Here is a 10071-nt window from a genome sequence, read left to right on the forward strand (position 1 = left end):
ACCAATGTTTAAGTGATACAAACGTTCTTTTGTTTCATATGCGTTATTAACAATAACATACCAAAGAGATTTGTGGGTATAGTTCAGAAATTTAGCATGAACATTACACCAGATACGAGACCAGTTATGAGAGGGTTGCTTGACTATTATATGTGGTGTAACTGCGGGATGAATGTTTAAATAGTACCAATACAAGTCCTTAACAGACATGCATTCTATTTCACATTTTGTCAAAAGTGCATAAGCCATGTCTATTATGACGTCTTTCAGGTGAGGATATTTCCAACTCCACGGGAAGGCATTGATAGGTCCCTCAAGGTCAATACAGGCAAAACACGCTGCAAACACCGCTGCAGAGACAGTGCTGTGAGTAGAACACGCGACCTGACAGCTGCGATGTAACAAGAGAGCTTTGGCTTGAATGTTTACATCTAGAAAGCCAATGCCCCCGTCCTTGGGAAGCAAACGTAACTGAGTGGAAGACACACGTAATAATTTGCCGTGCCAAAGGAAAAACAACGCAGAACTATGTAAGGAGCGGGCGATATTGTGGGGGAGGGGATAAATCTGGGCAAGGTGCCAGAGTACGCTATACCCAGTCTGTTTAAGAAACAACATTCTGCCTAATAAACTAAAATGACGATGTTTATGAAAATAAAGAATATTTTTAATTTTTGCAGCAACGTGGGCAAAGTTAGTAGTAATGGTACGTGTGGTATTAGAAAACCATTCAATTCCTAGTATTTTAAGAGAGTCGACAACCGCAAAATAAACCCCATACTCTTGAATACAATTGTCATTTAAACACATAATTTTCGTTTTACTGTCATTTAATTTTGCACCAGATATTCTTTGATACTTGGTTAGTAAATACAGAATATGTTGAATTTCTACAGGGCTGTTCACGAAGTAATGTGTGTCGTCGACATAGCTTTGTGCAACAATTTTAGTATTATATACAGGGACCCCTGGTAAAAGAGATTGAACAGAAAATAACAAAGGAGCCAGAGATAAACTAAATAAAATACTGGACATGCTATCGCCTTGAAGGATTCCGTTATTAAAAGGAATCGCTACACTTAAGCCACCATTAATCTTCATCTTAGTGATTCTCTGAGAATAGACACCTTTAATCATAGAGATAAATTTGTCACCAAAACCAAAGCGAGTTAACACATTAAACAAATATTGATGCTGAATTCTATCAAAAGCCTTAGAGTAGTCCGTTGAAAGAATAGCCACTGTATGATCAGTTCTACACTCATAATATGCTATAAAATCTCGAAGATTGGATAGCGCTTCATACATACGGCGAGTCTGTCCATGGCCATATTGACAGGGGCTTAAGAGATCTTCAATGTATGTTTTCATTCGCAGAGTGAGGCAACGGGTCAAAATTTTGAGGTCCGTACACAGTAAGCTGAGAGGTCGAAGGGCATCAACGTCATGGGCGTTTGCATGTTTGGGAACCAACACAGTGATACCCGTTCGTAAGGAGGTTCCTAAAATGCCGCTATCACGATACTCGTTAAAAAGGTCAGTGAGAAAGGGAGCAAGGATGTCAATAAAAGTGACATAGAATTCCACGGGCAAGGAGTCGACACCAGTGGATTTGCCTCGCTTACCAAGTTTAATGGAGGTCATGACCTCGTCTACCGTGAAGGGCTGGCTAAGACGCTCCCTGTCACCATCGGTTAAGGTAGCTGGTATGTGTTCAAAAAGAGTATCATCACTGACAAACAAAGAAGGCGTGGCATAGAGATGTTTAAAATGTTCTATAAGATATGCAGTCACGTGAGGTCCCTCATATAAATGTCCATCGGGGTCTTTAAGATGCGAAATCAGCTGTTGTTTACCTCTACTACGTTCTCGCTGTACGTGGACAGTACTAACAGATTCTGTGGAATCAGTCGAAGGAATCTTGCTACGAACAATATGGCCGTACATACGTCGGCGATGCATAGAGAGAAGAAAAGCCTTGATTTGATGAATTTGAGGCCGAACAGATTCTCCTTGAGCCTGCGCCTTCACATAGTCCCGTAAAAGCTTAGAATAATATGCATACTGTTCACAGAAGGCCTGATGACGATCAATACTGTATTGTTTACTAACAAAACGAAACACAGGTTTTACACGTTTCTCCCAAAAGTTCATAAAAGTACCTTTATAGCTGCGTTTCTCCTCCATTAAGGATGCCCACTCAGCACGGATGACAGATTGATAGTCCGCTTCAGCGAGGATCGACGTATTAAAATACCACAATGAATTACTTTTAAGGAATTTTGTTACAGGTAAATTGATAGTCATAACGACACAATAATGATCACTAAAAATCACAGGTTCAATTTTGATGTCCTTGACGTAAGGCAATAAGATGCGGCTGACGTAAATTTGATCAAGTCTCGAGGATGAATGCGATGTCCAAAAAGTATGACCCGGAACGCTGGGAAAATAGAAACGCCACACATCGACGAGGTCATATGTTTCAATCACTTTGTGGAGGGAAGGTGAGAAGGGGTAATGAGGCTGGGCATCTATCTCTGAAAGTACTGCATTGAAGTCTCCAGCGAGGATACAGGGGTTGGACCCATTATATAACGCCTGCATGAGATCAGTTTCGAAGAAATTGTTTCGTGCCTTAGTTTGAGAGTTCCCAGCAGGAGCATAACTGTTACATAACCGTATAGTCCGTAGTTGGCCCACAGTAAGTCTATCAGTCAGAGGAGTAGGATGTTCAAGAAAGTCTATATCACTTCTATATATAATTGCAGTCCCTAAGCCTTGGGGATTAAAATTAGAGCACCAGGAGTGAGTAAAGAGGTTGGAAAATTCAGGCAAAGACACTTCCTGTGTGAAGAGGATATCTATCTCTGCTTTACGGATGAAATCACTCAAAGCATGTTGCTTAACCAAGGAACTTAAACCGTTTAAGTTTAGAGTGGCGATACGAAAACTATACATTTGGATCCACCAAAGAAAAAAAAATTGTAGAAAGGAGAAAGAAGAGGACATTAGAGAGAGAAGGGATATTACGAAAGATCCGATGCACTGTCAATCCCTTTCCTAGGACGAGATTTTGAACGGGTACGAGCGGACTCTACAATATAACTATCTTGAGACTTTATTAACTTCAAAGAAAAATCACTGTCGCCACTTTCAGTTTTCTTTTTCTTGGGACAAAAACACATTTTCACTTGCACTAAGGTTACTAGCAGTAGAAACAACCACATCACTGGGCAAAACACTATCACTAGTAGGTGGGGCGTTGACACTAGGTGGGGCACCAGAAGGGGACAGAGAGGTGAGAGTTGACACATCAGATTGGCGGTGCACAGAGGGAACGTCATCACTGTTGAGAACACGTTGGTCAGAAAGTGAACATAAACCTGTATCAGGTTCCTGTGGAGGCTCAACAATATGGTCATCACTAATGGGAGGGGCCTCTTCAATATTCACTGTGCCGTTGGCAGAATCCATAGTATCAGAAGTCGACGGAGCTGTATGCATCCTGGAATCACAAGAAAGGTGCACGGGAGGATCGGGCGATTTGACAGCAGGAATGTCACGAGGCGAGGTCAAAAGTGGGAAGGTGTTGAAATTAAGTAATTCTGGTGTGGGCGTTGCGGAAGGAAGATTAACAGGAGCAGGGCGTGACAAAGGGGAAGATCGGAGTACGGGACGAGAGGATAGGGGAAGGGTGCTAGAGCGACGCTTATCACAATCTTGGAAAAAATGTAGAGGACTATCACAGAAACTGCATGTCTTGATTTGACCATTATATGTGACCCACAATCGTAAACCTGCGATTGTCACATAGGAAGGTATGGAATGCTTAATGTTCATGCGTATCAACTTCCTGCCAGTACGAGTTTTATAAATGTGACCTGCATCATAGTATTCGTCTTCAATATGTTGCACCTCGCCGTACTTAGAAAGCACACTGATGATTTTTGCATTATCTAGTTCACTAGGACATACGTGTAGTTTAACTAATTGCGACATATTACTAGCAGAATCAAGGTCCAGAACAAATTCACTGTCATCATCTTTGTACACAACTTTACCTTGTGAATCACGTAGTATTTGCTCATAAGTAATCTGGTTTAAGAGTTTAATATACAATATTTTCGTGTTGAAGTCCATTTCTATTGAGATAACCTGGTCCGGGGATAATTTGAAGGTTGAAGCAATCCACTCATGGAGTTTAATCGACGTGGGACGATTACTGACAGGACGAAAATTAATTCGTATAGTATTCACTCGTAAACTAACCATGTCGAAAAACCGTTATCAAAAGACCAAAAGAATAGCACTGGGTCGTAATAAAGACGTTCACAGTCCAATACCACACACAAATGTGCAAAACACGAGGAACAAAAACGAAGCGTTCGCAACTGCACACAGCTTACAAGCACACAGCAGACGAGCGATGTGCACACCGCGACTGCACAGACCGAACTGGGCTACTGAGCTACCAGAGGAAGTTACTTTCATGTCCTTGTAAGATTGCAGACTGTGGGAATGTATATATGGGAGATTGTAATTGCCTAACGATTTACAAGCACTCACTCTGCAAAATGGGAAACCCGATAGTTTTGAATGTGGGGATCAGTAGCGTCATTTTAGATTTTGCTGGAGGGGGCGTATTTTAATAATACCACACGTTTGTAAGAAATTTATGAAAAAATCATGTATTTTTTTTTTCAAATTGCCCTTGCTCTCCCCAAATAAAGCTTTTGGTGGGAATCCGGGTTCGATTCTTGATTTCAGTTTATTTGACCTAAGTGCTATATATTACATTTTTCTGACTAGATAACGTTAGTCCTCAAAACCAGAGATTTTGTCAGTACAATAAATCATACAATCTCCTCATCGTATCCACCCTCTAGCAAATTTCATTTATTCATTTAGGATTAGTTTACTTATTAATGAATAAATTTTTAGTAGTAAAGAATTTGTACTAAAGCAGTTAAATAACTATTAACATTTTTATGAATGGCTTAAGTTTAGTTTTTGATATTATTGAAATTACCATTAAGTATTTTTTTCTAAGAAGTGAAATTGTTAAATGGGTTGCCTATCGTAAAATCTCACACTTTATTCCAATTATTCCCAGAATTAATTATATGTGTTCAGCATGGTAATTGTTTTATTTATTCATTACTAGGAATTGCGTCAAAGCGTTACTGTGGTCAATATTTTGAGTTCCCTCTTCTGTATCTTTCATACATAATTCCTTTGAGTTCGCACAAAATTCGAACGTATCGTATGGATATATTAGGGAAGCATCTATGAAGCATGGAGGGGGATGACCCCTCCAAAGTTTCCTTGAGCACCCCAGGATCTGGTTATATTTGTTGGATATCTAATAACGGTACACACAAACACTGCGGGATTCAAACCACATGAGCTACACGGGGATCAAACACGGATGTCGCACGTAGAAGAAACTTCTTTGCTCTTGTAGTGAGAATTCTTAACATGTATTAGGTGAACAATTGAAATATCTACAGAAATATTCTGCTCCATCGATGGAAATAATTCGAGCATTTGATCCCATATAACGCGAATAGAATTATACTAATAATTAGAGACACCCACATTATACTTTATTTTTTGTTTAAGTATGCTTTATTTTTTTTTAAAAATTATGCTTTATTATGCTTTATTGTTAATTTAAATCATTGTTTTACATTAATCGTGTATAATGTATAATATTTACTATACCTTTAATATTCTAATATCTTGATCTATTTATTAATATTTTATGTAACTAGTTTCTTTCATATTTAATTTATTTTCTACTTATTGCACTGTAAAAAGATATGCCTTACTCGAGTCAATTTTTTCTACCACTTTTATGTGTCTTAGATGTGCATATATACAGAAAGGGAAAGTAAAAATGTCGCCAAAAAGTACAGAAAGTGCCCAAGTTCAGGTGGTTCACATAAAAATACAGTGTGGAGTTCCTGTGTACTATTCATTGTTGGTGGAAAGTTTTCTACGTTTCCTTTTTTCTTTTCTCCACATCAAAGGATTACACCGAAAAATTTACAGAAATAAAATAAACTTTTGATTGTTGCATTTTTATGTTCTGAATGATTTTGCATTGTAAATATTGGTTTAAAAAATATTAATGCAGTATGTTAAACTTGCAGTTAAACAGAATTTTCAAGGAATTGTTCTAATAGAATTTTCCTAGAATTGTGCTATATATTTTAAATTATCCTTTATTTTCCAAAATTATGCTTTATTATGTTATTAAAATTAGCACCTTCTGGACCCTTAGACAACCATAATCATGTTTAAGGTACGAACCATATGTCTAAATTGCTATTATGCTTTTGGATTGCCCTACTAATATTTCTACTCACGAATTTAGAAAAGTTTAAAAGTGAGCTCCTCCGGGCCGGATTTGAACCAGCGACCTATGGATAACTGCCTTATTTCAAAGCCAATTACAGTCCACCGCTCTACCAACTTTTTTTTTTAAGAAAATTTATTGTAACTCAAGAATTAATTACATTGAAGTGGTTAGGCTTTTGGCACAAAGAAAGGAAGTTACTAGAACAATGAGTTGGCTATAAAATTTGCAAATAGCTTATTACGTACATCCTTTGCTAATTTGGAGTATTCTTTTTGTAAATACTGTACATAGAAGGCTCCCCCTGCTTCTAAGTGGGAATTAAAAATATATTTGACGGTCGTTCCTATATACCAATTGACACTATGTTGTTTACTAACGGGATAAAAACGATAATCAGGTCTTAAAACTATGCTAATATTTATATTGCGTTCCGAACTACGAGTAAGAATGGCTAAAAAGTGACGTAACTGAGACCTGATTTTTGTGGATTCCAGACATGTCGTGATTCTATGAATCAACGTATCTATATTGTTACATCTATTGCAAAGAGCATCAGGACTAAAACCATATTTGTTTCTCTTTTCTTTAGTATCAATAACATTATGGACAATCATAAACCAGATAGATTTGCTGGCAACACACAAGGTCAAGTCATTGATATTGGCCTAAATATTGGACCAATTACACAAGTACTCATCTAACACAATTTTAGGTGGGACATATAATCTAGTCATTTTAAAAACATACAGCTGTTTACTACTTAAAGTTTTAAAATCAAAAAGCTGCGACAGATATATATAATCACACAAAACAGTTTCCAAGTACTTACAGCTTTGAGGGAGGTCAGCCATACACAGGGGTAGACTCCTCTCTGTTCGTGCTAATACGTAAGTGAGCAGTTGTAGTGTTACACTATTCGCTTCGTCTGTGTACAAGGTCATTGAGCGAGTAACATACAAACTTGCAGCTTTTTCTTGCACATTGAACAGACCGATGCCACCTTGTGAATGTAAACAACACATTACATCATATTTAACACGAAAGACCTGATGTTTCCATAGAAACCAACCACATAAACTTTGAATTTGTTTTCCTATGAGTTGAGGCATAGGTAATACATTTGCCAAATACCAGATTTTGCTTAAGAGATAAACATTTATAAATTTAGCTCTAGAATATAAACATAGATTTCTGGATTGATTTACATAACCTGAATGACGCAGTGTGTTTACAATATTCGTATAGTTATGATCAATAGTGTGCATTATGTTTGAATAAAAGGTAATTCCTAAAATTTTGATACTGTCGGCCTAAGGGACGGTATCTATATCATTAAAATCAATACTATTGTTTATGTTTAACATATGCGATTTACAAACATTTAATCTAGCCCCAGATGCTACCTCATATTCACGAACACATTCCATCATGAGAGAATAATCTAGTTTTGAAGAGACAAAAACTGTTACATCATCTGCATAACTAGCCACTTTTATAGCAGGGGTAATAATATTTAGACCAGTTAGGCGGTCATTCATAGCATATAACAGGGGAGCAAGGCTAATAGCAAAACTCAACATTGAAAGGGGATCACCTTGTCTTATTGAACGTTTGATGGGAATGTTGTTGGATAGGTGACCGTTAACATTTAACTTCGTATGAGCATCTTTATAAAAATATTTCATCCATGTAACAAATTGTTCATTAAAACCGAATTTTCTGAAAACAGACCATAAGTACGAGTGTTCAATATTATCAAAGGCGTTTTTAAAATCTAAATTTATCAGAGCCGCTTTAAGAGCGCAATCATTACAAATAGTAATACTATCTCGAATAGTTAATAAAAGGTGATAGATGGTTTTCTGTTTAACAGCCACATATTGCAAATTTTGTAATAACTTATCCATGTAGTCCTGTAGTCTGTTTTTAATACATCTACTAAAAATTTTGATATCTGTATTAAGAAGGGATATAGGTCTATAATGGCTAACATTAGATGGTTGAACAGTTTTAGGGATAAAGACCGTGACGGCTGGATTAGGGCGCTTGATATTCTCTGAAGCAAAGAACCATTCATTTACAATCAATGTTAGTGTATCGCCCATTATATCCCAAAATTTAACATATAAACGGCCAGAGATAGAGTCGGGCCCAGGAGATTTTCCTTTTTTTGCAGCATTTACAGCTCTTTGTACTTCATTTTTAGGAAACGGAGCACATAAAATTTGATTGTCTTCATCATTTAGCACTGCAGGCACACTGTCAAGTAATTTATTTTCGCAGCCGGTAGCAGCAGCGACCCCAAATAACTGGTAGTAATAATCATACAGGGTGTTACGAATATTGTCCTGAGTAGTTTGAATGGAGCCTTGAGCATCTGTGAGTGACGTGATAAGTTTCCTCCGTCCACGTTTGGCTTCTGTTAACACATGTGTAAGAGAGCATTGTTCTTCTTCCGGAAACCCTGGAACTTTACTACGTAACCTAATCCCTTCCATTTTCTGTTTATGGAATTGTAATAATTTGGCTTTGTATTTACGTACAGAGATAAGGGCCGAGCGATTTGTCATCGCTTCAGTTTGTGCCTCTAATAGACATTTATAATAGAAATTATAAAGTTTTCGCTTATCAGCATAAATTTCAGAGGAATACCACCTACAAAAGCTTCGGATTTTGTCCTTACAGTATTGATTCCACCAGTCAATATATGTTTTAAACCACTTCTTTTGTTTAAGCCAATAAGCCCACTTTTTAGAAAAGAGCTGACAAAATGACTCATCATTGAGCAGACTTTCATTCATGTGATAATATCCCCGTCCCCGAGCAATCTTCTGGTCATTAATTTTAATTTCCATTATTAAACAGAGATGATCAGTGAAACACGTGGGATATCGGTATACAGAAACAACCTGGGATTTGAAGTTATCATTTACATAAATCCTGTCTATCCTTGAGCTCGAAGTTTTTGTAATAAATGTGTCCCCCCTTAAATCTGGGTGTTTGAAGTCCCACACATCTACCAAAGACAAATTCTTTACCAATTCATTTAAGGTAGGGCAATAATGGTAAGTTGGTTCTGTTGTGTGAGTTATACTTGAATTATGATCTCCGCCAAAGATAACATTATTTGGGCCACTAAAAAACGGCGCTACCTCATTTGCATAAAAATTATTCCGTTCTTTTCTATTATGGCTTCCACTGGGCGCATAAACATTGATTAGAGTTATATCATTAACCTGACCTTTGATAATTCGACCATTAGGATGTAATTCTACATTTGTAAGCGGGATGCCTTTTTTAACCAAAATTGCAGTACCAAGGCTATTATATGTACAATTATTATATACATTATATGATGGATGTACGTTTACAATCTTTGGACCAACTTCTTGGAGAAAAGCTACATCTATTTCAGATTTAAGTAGAAAGTCATTGAGAGCTTCAAGTTTGACTGGCGATTGTATTCCGTTGATATTTATAGTTGCTAGTTTTAAGATAGTACACATAAATATTGTTATAGGAAGTTGTCTAATGTTAGCAACACACTTCATAATACCACACCACTATTTGGCTGCAAGCACTGTGTTTCTGAATGTTTAGGTAGGAGTAGAAACTGTTGGTGACTCACCTGAAGAAGGAACTGCGGTATCAGGTAGATATTCCGTACTCACTAATTTAGCTACAGACGACCGGGTGATCCTAGG

This window comes from Thermobia domestica, chromosome 13 (assembly GCF_964235325.1).
Source record: "Thermobia domestica chromosome 13, izTheDome1.hap1.1, whole genome shotgun sequence".
Classification (NCBI taxonomy): Eukaryota; Metazoa; Arthropoda; class Insecta; order Zygentoma; family Lepismatidae; genus Thermobia; species Thermobia domestica.